Consider the following 19,707-nt stretch of genomic DNA (forward strand, 5'->3'; position numbering starts at 1 on the left):
TATTATTATTATTATTATTATTATTATTATTATTATTCGGACCAAAGAGGGATGAAAATGGGGATTGGAGGAAATTCATAACTAGGAATTGCATAGTTTATACCGCTCACCTAACATTATTAGGGTTATGAAGTGTAGAAGGCTCAGGTGGGCAGGCCATGTAGCCAGAATGGAAGAAATTAGAAACGCTTTCATAATTTTAACTGAAAACCCAATTGGAAGAAGACCACTAGGAAGACCTAGGCGTAGATGGGAAGACAATATTAAGATGGATCTTGCAGAAATAAGAGTACAGAGTAGAAACTGGATCCAGTTGGCTAAGGACATAAGTTAGTGGAAATATTTTGTAAACGCGGCATTGAACCTTCGGGTTCCATAGACCATAGAGTTAGTTAGTTATTATTATCTAAAAGAAATGTTCAAATGTTGTTAAGAGACAATTACACAGAAGAACCGAGTTTCGACCAAACACTAATTTGCCGGAAGGAAATTCCAGTGCAGTCCAGCCTACTTTAAGCGTTATCCGTGCAACCCACGTTTCATGTTCAAGACATTGGGAATAATTGTTCGTATCATTCAGTTGGAACGTTTCCTTTCGAATTTACGCTATTACAGTAGACCTACGCTATTACAGTAGGCCTACGCTATTACAGTAGGCCTACAACATTGTGACTTTCAAAATCAGTCAGTAACTATCGAAGAAAGACAAGCGTGTAGCTTCAGTCGTTGAAATGATTTAACATTCTTTTTCACTTTTAACAAGCCACCGGCAAGCAACCAGCCAGGGACAATACATTTTTCCTTATTAAAAAGACACTCCTTGTTAAAAAAAAAAAAAAAAACCTAATTGCAGTCACTAACGGTCACACTTAAAAATGGAAAATCTCTTTGGCTCTCTTAATATTTTGTTTGATTCTTTGCGATCAAAGTAACTTTAAAAGTGGAGTAAGAAATACTATTCTTCCTATTGATAGTGTAATAGTGGCTTCTAATCTCCACAACCAACCCCTTGCTAAGCCTATTCGTACACACATACATGCATAAGCTAATTTTCTGGAGATATACTTAGATAATTACAAACAAGTGCTACAGTTTTTTCTTATCAACAGATTATCTCTTTTCCTAAAAAGCGAAACAACATAATATAACAAACCCACACTCGGATATAACAAACCCACACTCGGATATAACAAACCCACATCCCTCTTTAACAAAAGGAAAGAAAAAAGAAGAAAAGGAACGTACATAGTTTATCATTTGATTGCTGTTACAAGTTTGTATTGTCTATAGTTAACGGTTACCACATTGTAAAAAAACACTTTACACTAAATGGCAATCAGTTACCATACATACTTTTTTTTTTTTTTGGTAAGCTAGTGATTACCGCCAAGGTTGACAACACTTCCGCTCCTCTAAGGACAAAACCCGAAGATCCACGAAGCACGAACAATGGTATTTGCTCGTAGAATGCTCGTGAGCGTTCACGAGGAGAGTTTCCACTATCTGCTCGCCGTGGGCAGGGCTGATGTAGGGGAAGGGGATAAACATTTAAAAATGATCGAAAATAACTAATATTAGTGTCGAAAGTAGGTGTGGGATGGGGATTCTGCGCCACCTCATCATTTCCAATAACAATCTAGCACACCATCAATAATAATAGCGCACCCCTAATAACAATAGCGCATCCCCCTACCTCCAAATAACTTCTAAACTACCCCTAATAATTTCTACCGCACTCCCTATTTCCCAAATAACTTCTATCACATCTCAAATAACTTCTATCTTACTCATAATAACTTCTAATGCATTCTATCACTAAATCTAGTAACAAAAAATCACTAAATCTGGTTACAAAAAAGTCACTAAATCTAGTTACAAAATCACTAAATCTAGTTACAAAATCACTAAATCTAGTTACAAAATCTGGTTATAACCGGTTTTGACTTCAAAAATCACTAAATCTAGTTACAAAATCTGGTTATAACCGGTTTTGACTTAAAAAATCATTAAATCTGGTTACAAAAAAATCACTAAATTTGGTTACAAAAACAAAAAAAATCACTAAATCTAACAACATTTAACAAGAATGAACAATTGCGTTTTAAACTCTGGTACATACTCTTTTAAATGCCGTTTGAATTATCAAAATCGGATAAAAAATAACGAATTTAGCATTTTGCCGCCTGTATTTATACAACCCAACACAGCACAGAAGGTTTGTCCACACACACATTTACAATTGAGTTTGCTTGAGAGAAGGAATAGCATATATTAGGGATGGCCAAAATATCCGGATAACGGATATCCGGATAAGAAATTATCCGGTATCCGTTTTTGAGGAAACGGATAATTCGGATAACGGATAATATCCGGATGACGGATAACGGATAATATCCGGATAACGGATAATATCCGGATGACGGATAATATCCGGATAACGGATAATATCCGGATGACGGATAACGGATAATATCCGGATGACGGATAATATCCGGATAACGGATAATATCCGGATGACGGATAACGGATAATATCCGGATGACGGATAACGGATAATATCCGGATGACGGATAATATCCGGATAACGGATAACGGATAATATCCGGATGACGGATAACGGATAATATCCGGATGACGGGTAATATTCGGATAACGGATAATATCCGAATGACGGATAATATTCGGATAACGGATAATATCCGAATGAAGGATAACGGATAATATCCGGATAACGGATAATATCCGAATTACGGATAATATTCGGATGACAAATAATATTCGGATAATGGATAAAAAATAATATCCGGATAAAGGATAATGTCCAGATGATATATAATATTCGGATAACGGATAATATTCGGATGTCAAATAACGAATTATGTCCCGATAATGAATTATATCTAACTTACGGATAACGGAGAATATTTGCGTGAAGAATATCAAGACAATTATTGAGTATCTGGAAATTAATTATTGCTGACTATAAAATAATTGTGAGATTGCCTTGTTCGGGTTTTTACAATTGGTTTTAAATATAATTTGTTTATTACAAAAAAATATAGGATAATAAGTTTCAGAATATTATATATATATTGTGTGTGTTTGCATTTTAAACGCTTAAAATAGGGATTGGCACGAGTCGAGCCAAAGGTAATTTTCTCGAGTCGAGTTCCGAACCGAGTCGCTGTTTTGAGATCGAGTTTCGAGTCGAGTTGAGTTTGATAAATGGCCCGCTGGTTTAGCTCGTTTTAGCTCGTTTAGAAATCATTACCTCATTAGACTAGGAAGCAAAGCCATGAGATTTGTAAGCAGTAATGTGGAATATTTTTAGTGCTGCTCGCGAGATGGGACACTGCTCGTATCGTCTCGATAACGAGACGACAATAGATATTTATAACGAGACAGCTTCAAATATGGTAAGCATCAATATAAGTATATACTGCACTTCTCACCATCAAGGCTCAGACCTGCACGGTCTAAGTTTTAAGACCAAGCAGAAGCCCACCCCGGGAAGTGATGTTAACCGGCTCAACTCGGTTCAACTGAGTGAACAGCTCGAGCCGGCTCGTTGGGGTAAGACATCGGCTCGGCTCAACTTAACGGACGGCTTGAGCTGGTTCGTTGCGATGAGCCATCGACTTGACTCAAGTAAGCAGGTAGCTGAAGCCGGCTCGGTTGAGATGAGCCATTGACTCTGTTTGACTCTGCTCAGGTGAGCCTTCGGTTCGTTGGGCTCGGTTGAAATGAGTCCATCGGCTCAGCTCGACTCAGTTCAACTAAGCCAGTGGCTCCAGTGGGCTCGGTTAGGGTAAGCCATCAAATTGATTCGGTTCCGCTCTGGTGAGCCACCGGCTCAAGCCGACTCGATTGGGAGGAGCCATCGGCTCGAGCCGGCTTAATTCGGATGAGCTGTTGTCTCGGCTCAGTTGTCGGTAGGGATGCGCACGAGACGAGTCGAGATTTAAAACTGTTTCGACTCGTCTCGAGAAAACGCTGTTCAAGGTTTTATATTATATATATATATATATATATATATATATATATATATATATATATATATATATATATATATTTAAAACATTTACATGCCGTACATATAAGCGTTTTTTTAAAGAATTTACATATTACGTAGCAAATTGCGATACAAATTTCAATTTTTACGCAAATTTGTAGATTTTGTAGGGCATTTTATGCACTATAATGAGTAATTATATATTCATAAAGGAAGTCCAATAAATACGAAAGTACTTGACAATTGCATTCATTATGAAGGAAATTGTGAATTACTTTCGTATTCATTGGATTTCTTCTATAAATTTATTATTATTATTATTATTATTATTATTATTATTATTATTATTATTATTATTATTATTATTATTATTATTATTATTATTATTATTATTACTATTATTTTCTCGACTACGAAGATACAAAGAAGAAGAATTCAGTCACTAGTAACCTAGAAGCGAAAATGACTTCTAATTGGAAATAATAATCTAGATCTATGCATTTAATTTCGGGCAGATGCTACAGGGTACTTTAGAATTTACTGCTTTTATTATATTTATATTTTATTATATTATTGGTCAAGTTTAGCGAAATAAGAGTTTTACTACAGAGACAAATTGAACAATTAGGGTCAGAAAAACAACGCATAGACTGTTCTTTCTTCAAACATACACACACAAAGAGAGAGTCCATTTGGTCAGGATGTTTTTTCAGTTAGCTTTGTGGCGTCTCGCAAGGAGAAATCTTGCAAGTATAGTATGCATGTACAAAGGTAATATGACGCTGTGTCACAAAGATAATAAAATAAATTAATAAATAGCATTATATATATATATATATATATATATATATATATATATATATATATATATATATATATATATATATATATATATATATATATATATAACGAACTGAGGAATTATTCCCTGGAGAATTCCTTTCTCACAAAACCTGCCTTATTAGCAGCCTAAATTAACAATTGATTTTTTTAAAAAAAATATCCTGTTTAGTATTCACAGAGAATATTTTTTTCAAAATTTAAATTTGATGGGTGCAACAGTAGACTTTTAATACATTCACAATATATCCACTGAGTTGCGAAATAGTCTACCTCCAGACGCACTTAATTTCTTAACCATCCCCAGGTTAATCGAAGAGTTTGATACATTTGAATGTGACTTAAATTTATATTCGTAACTATTCTTATTAACAGTGGCGTAACTAAAGGCTTGGGGGCGTCCCAGCAAACAGCGTGGAGTGGGGCCCCTTCTCTACGTCCCACTTCATGATTTGGGGTCCCTGATGGCTTGAGCCCCCCCGCAATGTGGGGTCTGCGGGGCCGTTATTTACGCCCCTGCTTAGGAGATTATGAAGGAACGGATGTACTGTACAAAATAGAATAAAAGTATCTAATTCGGATTTATATAATCCCACAGTCCAACCCAAGAGTGAACCACAAGAGATTGACTTTCTGATTTTAAACAAGATCATGTGCCTAGCTGAGACTTCACATTGTGAAGATTATATTAGAGAAAATTATGCAAATGCAATTTTACAATTTAATAGATATTACTAAATATTGAGCCTCCCCGTGGCTATGTGGTTAGCGTACGCTTCTTCGGCGTGGGAGCTCGCGGTTTGATTCACGGTAGGGGCTCATATGGTTCAAATTCCACGTTAAGCTGTAGGTTCACGTCTCATACAACTTTGCTCCTGAAAGGGACACTAAACTATAATCTAATTTAATATTACAATTTTTTTAATGGCTTACCAAGATGACATGAATTTGACTGCCATCAAATCCGTTTTATATTTTCACCTAATCCAGTGGATATTAATATAACAATTATAACACACGAATGTATATAAATATTCAGAAACAAGTGTATACACACACACGCACGCATACCAAATATCAACACTTCAAGACTATTTTACAAGTGGTAGACTGCGCTGCATCAAGCAGTGTTATCTTCAAACAAAACTTCTTCGTTTTTCCATTAACGTCACATATAGTCTCGCTGCTGAACGGGACGTTAAACTCAAAATCAACTCAACTTATTTTCCCATTTGCTGAGCTGAGCTGATTTTGAGTTTAACATCCTGTTCAGCAGCGAGATTATATGAGACATGGACCTACTTATTAACTTGAAATCCGAACCATATGATCTCCCGCCGGGAATCGAATCCGGGTCTCCTACACCAAAGGCGGGTACGCTAACCGCTTAACCACGAAGGAGCTCAATCATCTTCCCATTTGTCTGCATTATTTGATTCACCCACAGATTTGTCATATATATTTGCACTTGTCATTTCATTGGTTTTAGCATTTTCGTGGAGGGTTCAAACTTGTCACAATCTGTAAGCTAAACACACTCAGAAACTAAAAGAATTACGTTCATTGTGTACGATAAACAGGGTGCGTATTACCGGGGGGGATGAGGGGGATTTTCCCCCTCAATCACATTTTGTTCCCCCCCAAAGAAGTCAGCTGAAGTATCCCCACCGGGGATGCTCGCTTTCCCCCTCAAACTATGCTTAGTATAACTCCAAATTTCACTGATTTTTGTTATTTCTTGTAAATTTAATCTTCTAGCTGTATTTCGAAATGATCGATGTAAACTGGTCATTTCTGTTTTGGTCATTTCTACTTACCACCTAATTACCCACTATTTTCAACGTTGTTTAGTAGAACTATATTATTATGACTACGGTTGTTACTTGCAACTGTACCTTCGTACCCTTCAGTTCGTCATCGTTTGTGAATTTGAATGTACTAATTGCGTATAACAAAGCCACATATAGATTTATAAATGTTCTTAGCGGTTAGCCAAGAAGAAGTAAACAAATAGCTTCTTCTACCATACTTGGCGAAGTTCGGATATGTCATATTCATCCTCTATATTTGTATCGATTATCATCTTATTTTAATTTTTGTTATAACATATTATTTCATTTTCCAGTGTACTCTTTGTTAGCACATGGTCTTCATTCCCTAGTAAGTTGTGTGTATGCAACTCAAAAGTTGCATTTAATTTGTGATAATTAGCATAGTAATCACTGCTTTTACAGTTTACAGAAATGAACTTTCGAAACTGTACTCAAAATCTGAGATATAGGTATTCTCTCGTAAATATATGTTAACGTACACGCTGGGGGGTACGCTCCTAGTGACCAGACATGTTAATGAAGGTGATTTTTAGGTGAATAAGCGAATAATTCAAGATTTGTTTCAGCATTTGTTAATACGACTGGTTCTCCGTGTCATTGTCCGTGTCTGTATAAGCATTTCAACTGGAGCGGGTTTTTTTTTTTTTTTTTTTTTTTAAAGTTAACCCTTCATTTTTCCATCTTTTCGCTGTACAGTTTGCTGTCCACGCAATTAATGTTGTCTGAAAAACTTCAGTGTAATGTTTTACTATTTGAATAACGTAGCCCATAGTGAATCAACTCACCTTCAACCTAACAGTAAAGTAATTTTTAAGTGTTGACTTTCCGTGCCCATCACGGAATCGATATTTGGAGAAAAAAAAGTCGTGATGAGCACAGCTTTAGCGGGAAGTAGAAGCACAAGCTCGAAATTTGAATTGAGAGATTTTAAATATTTGGCCTTCAATTTGACCTTGATGTGAGAAATCGGGACCAGCAACAATCCATTTCTTATTTGATAGGTTAATATCTAGATTTTCTTTAAAAAAAAAAAAAATGTCCGGTTTAACTGATAATTTTAGTAGTTTTCACAAGACTGAAGTAGGTTTCTTTTCGCAACCTGTATGTATTAATGCAAAGTGGAAGCTTTCAATATGAGTGGAAAAATTAACATATGCTTGTGATCATGGCTATCGCTCGAGCCGAATTATTAACTAAATAAACCTTAGAGAGCTACGGGGACAAGAGTGAGTACAACATTAAAACACGTTCAGAAAGGTTTAGTGGGGTGTGTGTATGTCAGACAATATATATGTGCATAGTTATTGTCGGTAGATTTATTAAATTAATAAATCTCTTATTTATTACACATGCCCCCCTCCCCCCCACATATATATATATATATATATATATATATATATATATATATATATATATATATATATATATATATATATATATATATATAATAATATGGGGGTAAGGCATTTATTGTCTCATTTTGAAATTTGAACCTTCAGACTATGTCCTTTGGCCTAATTTTATCCCCCCCAATATAGGTTATCTAATTCGCACACTGACGATAAAGAACTTCGTGCTTGAAACGATTGTTTCATTTTTCTCTGAACATCTTTCTTCAGCAAAAGAGTCGGTTCTCCGTATTGGAAAGAGGGAAGGGCGAATTTATATTTTATGAATGGATAGCATTTTAAGAAGTATATACAAAACATGCTGCTTCCGAGCTTCCGACATAGCCCTGAAGCATTTCTTTAACTGGCTGTCCCCTGACGTTCATACCCCCTACCTTCTCAAGTTGTAAATTGAAAAGGGACAGAAACATTCCAGATAACCACATACTCAGATTTCAGTTGACAGTAATAGAACTATGGGTAGGTAGTAAACAGTCTTTTGTAGAATCTTATTTTGTAAACAGCTTATTTTTGAACATTTCTGTGAATTCGACAATACAACAGCGTAAATACTGACTGGTTTTATTACTCCTACTATCGATTCAACTAAAAAGGATAATTCCCGACGGTCGTTGAACTATTTAATTTTTTTTTCTGTTCTCCAGAAGTGAAAATCAAGATGCTAGATGCTAAATGCGTGTAAATTATGCAGGGTGGAAAAAATCATTTTGTTATTTTTTTTTATTTAAACCAAATCTTTCTCCTCTTATACTACAAATCGCGAACTGAAGAAAAAAACATTAGGAATTAGTATTAAATATTAATTATACAATTTAAGTGAAAGTACCGGAGTTGAATTTTCAATTAATCCCCAATCGTTAACCTATTTCAATCCCAAACAAAGTTTCTTAAGCATTACGGAAAAAGTACAACAACGTTTATCAACATTGCATTTTTTCCCAAACGTTATTGATATTTGGTAGGGCATATTTTAAAAAATCAGAACTAGCTTGCGGCACGAAATACATATAAAATCTATAAATTTCGCCTAAAGTTATAAAATCTTAAAATAAATAAATAAATAAATAAAATAAAATAAAATCTGGGAACAAACAGACATGCACATAAAAGAATTTTCTTCTTAAATTCGAATGGTGATTTCCTCGTTGGAATAGTTTATGATTTACAAACCCTATGTTACGAAGAGAAGAAAGCAGGATTGCCTTGTTACCCGTTCAAAATGGGATTTTCCCTATTCATTCTCTGCATAACACTCATTTTCATACTGTGCTGTACATACATTTGAGTCTCATCGTATTATGATTATTATCCTCCATAATTGAAATAACAGAACAGAAAAGGGATTTTACTTATCTTCAATTCAAATTAATTTATTTCGGAATTTGATTTTAATAATCACTTGATTGTTTAAAAAATCAAATGATTTAAATCTTGATTTAAATCATAATGATTTATCAGAAATAATCCAATGCTCCAGATATAGCATTTGACTAAATAACAGAACAGAAAAGGGATTTTACTTATTTTCAATTCAAATTAATTTATTTCGGAATTTGATTTTAATAATCACTTGATTGTTTAAAAAATCAAATGATTTAAATCTTGATTTAAATAATAATGATTTATCAGAATTAATCCAATGCTCCAGATATAGCATTTGACTAAATTTTTACTAAATCCAATAAATTATTATAGACTGCCAATTGCTCACTTAGACAATTTACGAAGTTCACTTCAGCGCAACAGTTTTATACACATTAGATATCTGGATAGTTACTTAAGTGTTGTTAGCATATTTAAAGTCTATCAGATATCATGACATATAATTATTAGTTTTAATTAACTGAAATGAGAAGAAAATTAAAGCCCGCTGGCGAAAGGTTAACTATTAACTTTAAAAATACCTGTACCTTTTCGAAGTAATAAATGCTGGTATGGTATTGGTTTCAAGGAAAATACCTGTTTCTATGTGATTAGTTACTTCGAAATAATTTTAAAAATAAGCAAAGATTTTCGAGACATTCGAGTCGAATCAAGAATTTTACGAGTAGTCTCGACTCGACTCGTGTCTCGACTGAGAAATTCGAGTCGAGAAAGAAGTTTGTCTCGACTCGAGAGTCGAAATTCGAGACATGTCTCGACTCGTGCGCATCCCTACTTCTCGATTCGGCTCCATAGCGAATGAGCTATGAGCCTAGCCGTTCGAGCCGTTGACAAACCTGGGCCGAGTAGTTTTGAACATGTTTGGCCGGCGCCCTATAACTTTTAAAAAATTTTGGCTCGAGCCCGAATACTTGCTCCCCCGGGATTCAAATTCCAACCTCATGAACAACGTTCTTGCCTCCTAGACTTCACGACTACCTAAGTTGCAGTCAACTAGTTCTTCGTATTCAGATACAAACTGCCTATCTTTCATGTTTATACACGGTGTTTTAATAATAATAATAATAATAATAATAATAATAATAATAATAATAATAATAATAATAATAATAATAATTGTAGTAGAAGTAGTAACATTGATAATAATTATATTGTCTATATGGAATAATTCAAGAGAGTACTTGAAACTACATACAGGATTTGGCTCGACTCGACTCGAAACTCGAGCAAAATTCGAGTCGAGTTGAAGGAAATTTTTCGAGCCGAGTTCTCGAGTCGAGGTAAAAGATGTCTGTTTCGAGTCGAGTCGAGTTTCAAAGAAAACTCGCTCGTGCCCATCCCTAGCTTAAAAGTTGTAGGAAAAAAGGAAACAAAACGTATTTAATCAATTGTAAGTGAAAAATGAAATATATCTGTTTACAACTCACTGTTATGCCGTGTAGCCTGTACAGTAAAACATTATTAATGAAAGTGAATGATTATGAAGTGACTTAGTGGAATAGATTTTCAAATTTGAGACGAGTCGTAAATTTTCTGTAGTTTCGTGGGCTATAATAGTTCGTCCAAGTTTTAGGTCTCAAACAATGTTCATTGTTACATGATTCGTAATATAGAAACTATAAGTTTATGAGGTGATTATACGAACAAAATGAAGAGCATTAATAAATGTTTGAAGATATGCAAGTCAGTATACAATATACTGTAATAATAAACATATTTAAATGTTGTTACATTTTACTCTTGAGGAGTTCTTGCGCAGCGAAAGGCTATTGATCAATTCTTTATTAAATTAAGAAACCAACAGAGCATACATTTTCTACATAAATTACAAAACGAGACAAGAAAAATCGAGACCAGACGAGAAAAAAATCCGAAAATCGAGACTAGACAACAGTTCTATAATGGGTCTCGAGACGAGAAAATATTTTCTGTCTCGTCTCATTTATGAGCACCATCAATTAACAAACATATTGTCTATTTGTAAATATGTCATCTAATAATACAAATAGCGTTGATACCAAGCGCACGTGACCTCAACCTCACGAACTGATCGTGAGTTTATTGAGCGTGATGTCTAGATCATGATGTAAGTATAAAGTCGTGTGAGTAATGTCGAAAGGATGTTCTAAGTGTGAGGTCGAATGTGATAGATGTTAATGTTGTGAGTATGAAGTTAAGTGATCGTGTGGTCGAAAAGATGTTGTAAGCGTTATATCGATTGTCGAATTGATGTGAGTGTAAGGATGAGTAAATGTAAAGTCGCTCGAAAGGGTGTTGTGAGTGTGATTTTCTAGTTATATTGTAATCATGACGCTAAGTAAGCGTAATGTCGAAATGATATTATGACAATGCGTGTGAGGTCGAGTAAGTGTAATGGCGGATTAATTAGGTAAGTATAAAATTAGTAGTATTGGCACGATTTTCTCGTCTTGTCTGGTGAAAGTGTCGTATTGTCTCGACTCTCAAACATTTTTTCTCATCTAGTCTCGATGCTAGATAAACTTTTCTCGTTCTCGTAAACTTATACATAAACTTTATCAAGCTCATTCGTGACTAACGGTTAGCGTACGCACCTTTCGCGTGGGAAATCAGGGTTAGATTCCCGGCGGGAGTTCATGTGGTTCGGATTCCATGTTAATAAGTAGGTTCCATCTCGTATACCCTCGCTGTGAAAGCGACGCTAAACTCAAACTCAACTAAATTTTATGGCCTGATTGTGTTTCTTAATTTCATCTAGAAGTTAGCAGAATTTTTCCTTGTTAGAGAGGTTCACGTTCAGGAAGAGTACATGTATGTACGTAACAACATTTAAGCCATATTTATTATTAAAGTATATTATATAAGACTTATGAATGTTTATGTACAGCAAATTATGAATACGTTAAAATATTAAATAATACTTTTTGCTAAAGTGGATACTTTTAAATATCTAGGATCAATATTAACAGATGAAAATCATATTCACGAAGAAATTAAATGTCGACTAAAAGCATCAGGGATTTCGTGTTACTATTCAGTTCAAAATCTCTTGTCGTCGCGAATTCTGTCGAGGAATTTGAAGGTTAAAATATATAAAACGATAATCGTGCCCGCTGTTCTGTATGGTTGCGAAACATGGTCGCTTACTCTGAGGGAAGAACATAGACTGAAAGTATTTGAGAACAAGATCCTGAGACGAATATTCGGACCCAAGAGGAACGGGAATGGGGAATGGCGAAAACTTCATAACGAGGAACTACATAATTTATACGGTTTACCCAGCATTGTTAGGGTCATCAAGTCTAGGAGGCTTAGGTGGGCAGGTTATGTAGCTAGAATGGAAGAAAGTAGAAACGCTTTCAAAGTCTTGTCTCAAAGACCAATCGGAAAACGGCCATTAGGAAGACCTAGGCGCAGATGGGAGGACAATATTAAGATGGATTTCGCAGAGACAGGAATACAAAGTAGAAATCGGATCCAATTGGCTAAGGATAAAAGTCAGTGGAGAGCTTTTGTGAATGCGGTTTTGAACCTCCGGGTTCCATAGGCCATAGAGTTAGTTAGTTAATCGTCGGAACAAGCTAGGTTATCACTACTGTTCTATGGCCTACATCTGGCCCACCCAGAGAAACAGTGGAGCGCTGTCCCTGATTGCAGACATGTGTCCCACGTAATCCAACTTGAAATAATCTCAATACTATCCTTTTCTTATAGTTAGTTAGTTATATATGACTTGTGCATATTTAAACATTGATAAATGATCTTCATGGTGTTCGTGCAATCACTTTACCAATTTTTAGTTTTATGCTATGAATCATGTAAGAATAAAGTTGTGTTTGAGATGTAGGACGTGGGTGAATTCGAGTTCCCCTCGAGATTAATTATGTTTCTCATCTCGTCTCGAACTTAAAAAATAGGTATCAATCTTCTCGAGACGAGAATCGAAACAAAACATTTCTCGCACTTTGTTGTAAATTGTGAGCGTGATGTTAGCATTGCACGTGATGGCAAATATTTAATATCCATCTGAACAGAATAGCCTGTAAAGTTTGACTTTTATGTGTCTGTATTTAGGCTATAGAGGGTGTTTTATCCTATTGGGTTGGATATTCAGAGCAAATTTTTAAACACATTTTTAAGTAAATATAGATATTTCCTGTCTGAGTATGTTGCTCCAGTGGCGGATCTATCCCGGGGCCGGGAGCCTAGCCCCAGTTTTTGAAAAAATAATCAAGCAAAAATTATCAAGCTATTGTTTATTGTTTATATATTTTTGAAAGTTTATAATAAGCTCATGATATACATGTCATAAGCTGGGTTCTCGCTGCCTCCCCTCCCCAGTTTTTGCCTTTTAGATCCGCCTCTAAGTTGCTCTGAGGTGGGCTCTCTTAAAGTCGTTTGGTGGAGTCACTATCATCGTAGATAAGAGATTGTTGCTAGTTGAACTTTAGCGTGTCTTTTCAGTACCGTGTACAGAGATTATACAGTATTACATTTGGACCTAAAATTTCAGATACGATATGAACCACCGTAATTTGCGTTCCAGTTATTTTTTCACAGGAAGTTTTATTCTTCATATGAGGCACACTTTCTAACGACTAGGAAAGAGGGAAGGGCCACAGAGCGTTGATATAGTGGTCAGTTCTTTTCCCACATGTATCTAAAAACTAAAACTAAAAGCAAAAAAACACGTGAAGTACAAATATTCACTTCGAGTTTAACGTTCCACCTTCATGCTCTTATGCAAAGAAAAGGCAGATGGGAATGATAACAAAAGAAATACTGGAATGCAGGAAGTAGGAGCAAACATAATTCATAGACAGTCCACGCACATAGTGCCTGTCGAACACAAAGCTCACTTGATGAGATCTGGGATCGAGTCAGAGACCCCACGCAACACAGGTGAGCTCTCTACCATTGAGCCAACGCGGCCTCCAATAGGTGTTGGATAGATTGGAAATTAGAATTAGGAATACAGGTACTGTATATAGTAAAACCAAATTATTATTATTATTATTATTATTATTATTATTATTATTATTATTATTATTATTATTATTATTATTAGTAGTAGTAGTAGTAGTAGTAGTAGTAGTAGTAGTAGTAGTAGTAGTAGTAGTAGTAGTAGTAGTAGTAATAGTAATAGTAGTAGTAGTATTAGATCCTATTAGTTTATTGCGTGCATTCCGAATTACATGAGTCCCTACCGGGAATTGAACTGAGCTCTGTTGCGACGAACCGTGTTCGTTCTCCATACATCCGCTGTTGCTACATCCGAAGAAACATTTGAAACCTGTTTGACCTTATGAATCATTTCCAGCTCTATGAGGGGTTGTAAAACTACAAATGCAGAACAAGAGTTTATGTGACTGATCATACCGCCCGGTCCCTTCAACCACTATAGCGAGAGCGAGGGGAGAGCGAGTAATTCCAGCGGGTGGTGGATTTGTGTCATCTTATCGCCAAACAAAATCTTCGCAAATGAAAGAAATGTTATGGGTGGTGCTTAGTTCACAGCTTTTGTATTGAATTGGGACACTTTGATGTCATCTGAGAGTTGGATGGAAGTCGTAGATTTTATCTGGAGTAAATTCCTTTCGTTCGTAAACTTTCTTTTCATAAGTGAGCATATTTATGACTATGGAACACTTTTGTGGAGAAAATGGGACCCCGAGTTGCTAGTCTAGTGCGTGATGGTTCACATAGTCTTGGGTTCGATTCCAGATGGGAAAGCATATGTAAAATTTTAACTGTCTTCGACATTCGTGTATTCGTGTCCCTGTCGCGTGAAATTAGGTACAATAGAGGTAATTACAGAAATAAAGTTACTGAGGAATGTTCGATTAATCAGTTAACTTTTAGAAAGTGATAAAATCCTAATCTTTGGTGCAGTGGTCCGAGGTTCGATTCCAGTGGGGACACTCGATCGAAAAGACGTAACAACTTTTCCCGGCCAGCCATCCTAAGTGGGATTTTCCTCATTCACACCAGGCAAATGCCGGGATGACACCTAACGTACAGGTCCCAGGTCGCTTCCCTCCTTTCCCTGATACATACTATGCTCGCCGAAAGATGTGATCTCTAATATGTTACGGGTTTATAGCCATAGATACCAGTAATGCCCAGAAATATGTATAGATAGAATAAAATAAAATCTTTGGTGCATGAGGACTCTGGTTTGATCCCATCTCGCGCCAAATAGGCTTTATGGTCGACAAGCATCGTGTTCTTGAGTGTTCCCTGGGTTGTCCCGTTCCCTCCCACTTTCTTCATTCCACCATTGTATTCATTCTCATCATCATCATATATATTATACATGGTATATGAATGGGACGTAAAACTGAAAAGATTTATTTCAGTTTCTTGAGGTAGAAATGACCTAATTAAAGTCGGAACAAAGTTATTTAGTTTTGTATCCGCCTTTAACAAAAAATCCTAACCTAATCCTAACTATAAACAAAACTACATGAACTGACATAAAATAGAGGGGTACTTCCAGTTGACGTGGAAAGTTGAAATTTTTCATGATTGTAGCTTTTCGGGACTAACTCACAGGAAAATTGCCAAAAACGAATATTTTTAAATTTTAGGGGGTCTAAAAGGGAATGAAGAAATCCCCCATGTTATGTAAATGAGCCCTTTTTGGGATCTATAATCTCATGTTTTAGATACTTGGAATAGATACTTGAAAATCGATGTGCTTGTACATTTTCCTTAGCGTTAACTAAGTAAAGCGTCAAAAATACAAATTTCCAACTGTAGAGTTGTTTTATGGGGAACTAAAAAATATTTTCAATGTTATTTCTATGGGACATCTTCTACACCCCAAAATATTTAGACACTTCCAGCAGGATTACAATGATGAAATTTGGCATGATTGTAGCCTTCCAAGACTAACCCACAGGAAAATGCCAAAATTAAATATTTTTAGTTTTTAAGGGGTCTAAATAGGGGCGAAGAAATCCCCATATTATTGAAATGGACTTTTCTTCGGATACAAAATCTTATCTTTTAGATAGTTAAAATATGAAAAGAAATTTGAATTTGATAGAATTGTGGGTTTAACAGGTGCGAGGCTGTAGGCCGAGTCAGTGGGCGAAATCCTCAGGTGGATCAAATTCAGGAAATGTAATTAAAGAGCAAATACACGAAATTCACTCTTGATGCAAAGGCTGATACACAAGAAATTCGAGGCCGTAGGCCGAGAAAACGTGGAGTCTGGGCTCTGGGGGCGGAGCCGCCAGCTAACCAAAGGCTAGTATGAAACTAAAGCTACAGACACCAGAATCCATCTAGACTTTTGTTCTCGGTTTACTCATACAGCTAAAGTTCAGTGAGAACGAATGGTATGTGCTGTATAATGATTCCAGTGAGTCACGTTCTCAGGGTTTGATCATTTCCTTTCAGGTCAAGCGAGATTTTTGTTCATTTATCTCACCTCTGGTGCTAGGGGTCCCGGGTTCGATCCCAGCCCCTGCCAAGTGAACTTCGTGGTGGACAAACACCGTGTGTGTGGGTTTTCTCGGGGTTCTCCCGTTTCCTCCCTCTTTCTTCATTCCACCATTCCATTCATTACTCATCATCACCGTCTCCTTGTGCCTAACCGGCATAACTGTGGGACGTAAAACTCAAAGATTTCGTTTCATTTTTTTCGAATTAGAGTAATGAGTCATGAAACTATTTACAACTTATTACACTGAGAAAAATCCGTTCTCCGGACAGCGGTATATTGTACAAATATACGGTATCCTCTTGCTTACTATAGAAATCAATACGGAGCATACGTTATCCGTATGATACATAGGCACTGCCGTTTGATGTTACATCATGCCGTTGCAGGATGTATGACATCTAACAGTTTTCCGTATATCACATGTATATACTTATGTTACCTTCGTCAGCTATATGCTATATACGTCCATTTGTATGTGAGATCCTGACCGCCTACATTGTTTCATACAGAAAGTACGTATAGATGGAACACTTATACAGAAAGTATTATAAAACATGCGTTTTCAGTTATACGTCTGGTGTACGTTAAGTCCAAAAACTACAGGAATTACGCATGTAACCTATCTTTTTAAGTATGCCACCTACAATTTTTTTTCTCAGTGTATATCTAGAAGTTATATGATTATCTACATTTTATTGCAAATGTCTGATCATATTAGATTTAATACCAGACGATTTACGTCTGTACCAGATTATTAAATGTAGCACCGTTTTGCTTATTAAAAAATTATGCAATAATTGTAGCAAAGGCTCTCCTTATTTAAACCTTACTGATCCGTCTCTACCTTTTAGGTGCATATTGTTCAAGAAACTCAATTAAAAATCCTTTATCTACAATCATTTTCTCCTTCAGCACAAATCCTCATGCATTGTAGTCCGATGATGAGACTCCAAGTCGTTTTCTGAGTGGTGTTGTTCTGCTGTAAGATCTCTCAGTGGTAGCCGAGCCGTTGATATAGGTACAGTTAATATTTTCACACATACGCTTTCAAATACATCGTAACCTAGAGCTGAACTTCTTAATAGATTACTGTTTCTATACAACATGCATTTGTAGGTTTAGAAACAAATTAGTTTTCTCGGCTTTATCGGAAACTACGCATGAGGATTTACACTCACCCATATCATTTTGTTCCGTTTAATGAGATCTGTCGATTAGTAGACTTCTCATCTTTCGACGTTTTTTTTTTTTTCGTTAAACGCTAATAATGTAAATTCCTGCATTACATCTTACTCAAGAGGAATTAAACCTCGAACCTTCCTTGCGTGCGCCATTGATTCCAGCTAAATCTTTATTATGGGATCCGATTCAAAGTACTCGATAGATCGGAGTTTGGATCTTGTTCTAATGAGAGTCTAATCTCAGACTATATTGCAAAAATAAATGTTGTAGCTATTAGTCCATAGAAATCGTAAACTTGCGAGAAGCCTGTGTTATAAAGTTTTAATTAAATTAGTATTCTTTCTCTCAATCTTTTCGACGTTTCTCTTAACTTTTCTCTATAAAGTCTGTCCCGGAATCCTCCCACCAGAAGTAATTCTTAATCATGTCCATTCATTTCATTCTTAGTGTCTCTTTACCTCTCTTTCTATCCACTTCCATTGCCATCGCTCCTCTAACTACATAGTCGTTTGTTCTTTTCATTAGTTAGCCATTCTAATGCAATCTATTTTCTGGATCTTCTTAGATATGTATATAAATTTGGTTGCTCCTCTTACTCTATTATTCATCAGTCTGTCTCTTCTTATTCCATCACATGTTCACCACAACATTTTTATTTCGGTAACATTCTATTTGTTTTCCTGTGGCTTCTTTCTTAATCAAGTTTTTGCTCGGTATATCATTGCTGGCATAACCACTGTTTTATAAACCATTACTTTGTTCTTTAATGTGATTCTGCAGTCACACGAAACGACTTATACTTTCCTCCTATTTCGACATCCCTTTGCATTCTGTGCGTTATTGCCAAGTCTCAATCAAAATTCTTGGAAACAGTTGAACCTAATTAAAAAAAAATAACTTCATTAAATTGTTCTTCTGGTAACCTTTACTTCCAAATTTCCTTTTCCGTTTAACGAGAATTGTTTTCTTTCTACTAATTTTTAGCCTTCTATCTTAAAAAAGACTTCTTCCTATTCACTTCCCTTTCAACAGTAAGACTTGCAAATCTAAAATTGAGACAAGTTAGTTTATTAGGTTGGTTGGATTTGAGTTTAAAGCTCGTTTCAGCATCAAGGCTATATGAAATGAAATGAAATCTTTGTTTTACGTCCCACGCTTATGCCGGTGAGGCTAAACGAGACGGCGATGATGAAAATGAAGTAAATATTGGAATGAAGAATGTGGGAGGAAACAGGAGAACCCCGAGAAAACCCACGCATACGGTGTTTGTCCACCACAAAGATCACTTGGCGCGAGCGGGAATCGAACCAAGGACTCCATGCACCAAAGGTGAATACCACTGAGCCACCGCGGACTTGGGCTATATGAGACATGGACTTACATTTTAAGGTTGAATCCGAACCGTCATAATGCTTACAATTTCAACACTTTCCACCTGATATTGAACCCCAGATTCTGTGTATCAAAAGTGCGCTATGTCAAACTCACATGCCGTGAAACCACGAAGATTTCTAGCAGGTGTGAACATCCTATCAGCATATTATATTCCTAATGAGGAGATCTTCTCAAAAATTAAATGTAATGGTGTTTTCTAACCAAAATCGGTAGTATGCAGGA

At 35.9% G+C, this 19,707-nt stretch overlaps 1 protein-coding gene across 1 annotated transcript in view; it reads left to right on the plus strand.

The window, feature by feature from the left end:
• Nucleotides 1-19,707, plus strand: part of LOC145665976 (uncharacterized) — a 101,132-nt gene that overhangs the window by 13,743 nt on the left and 67,682 nt on the right. The gene's annotated exons all lie outside the window — the stretch shown is intronic.

The sequence above is a fragment of the Thermobia domestica genome, chromosome 12, assembly GCF_964235325.1.
Source record: "Thermobia domestica chromosome 12, izTheDome1.hap1.1, whole genome shotgun sequence".
Lineage (NCBI taxonomy): Eukaryota > Metazoa > Arthropoda > Insecta > Zygentoma > Lepismatidae > Thermobia > Thermobia domestica.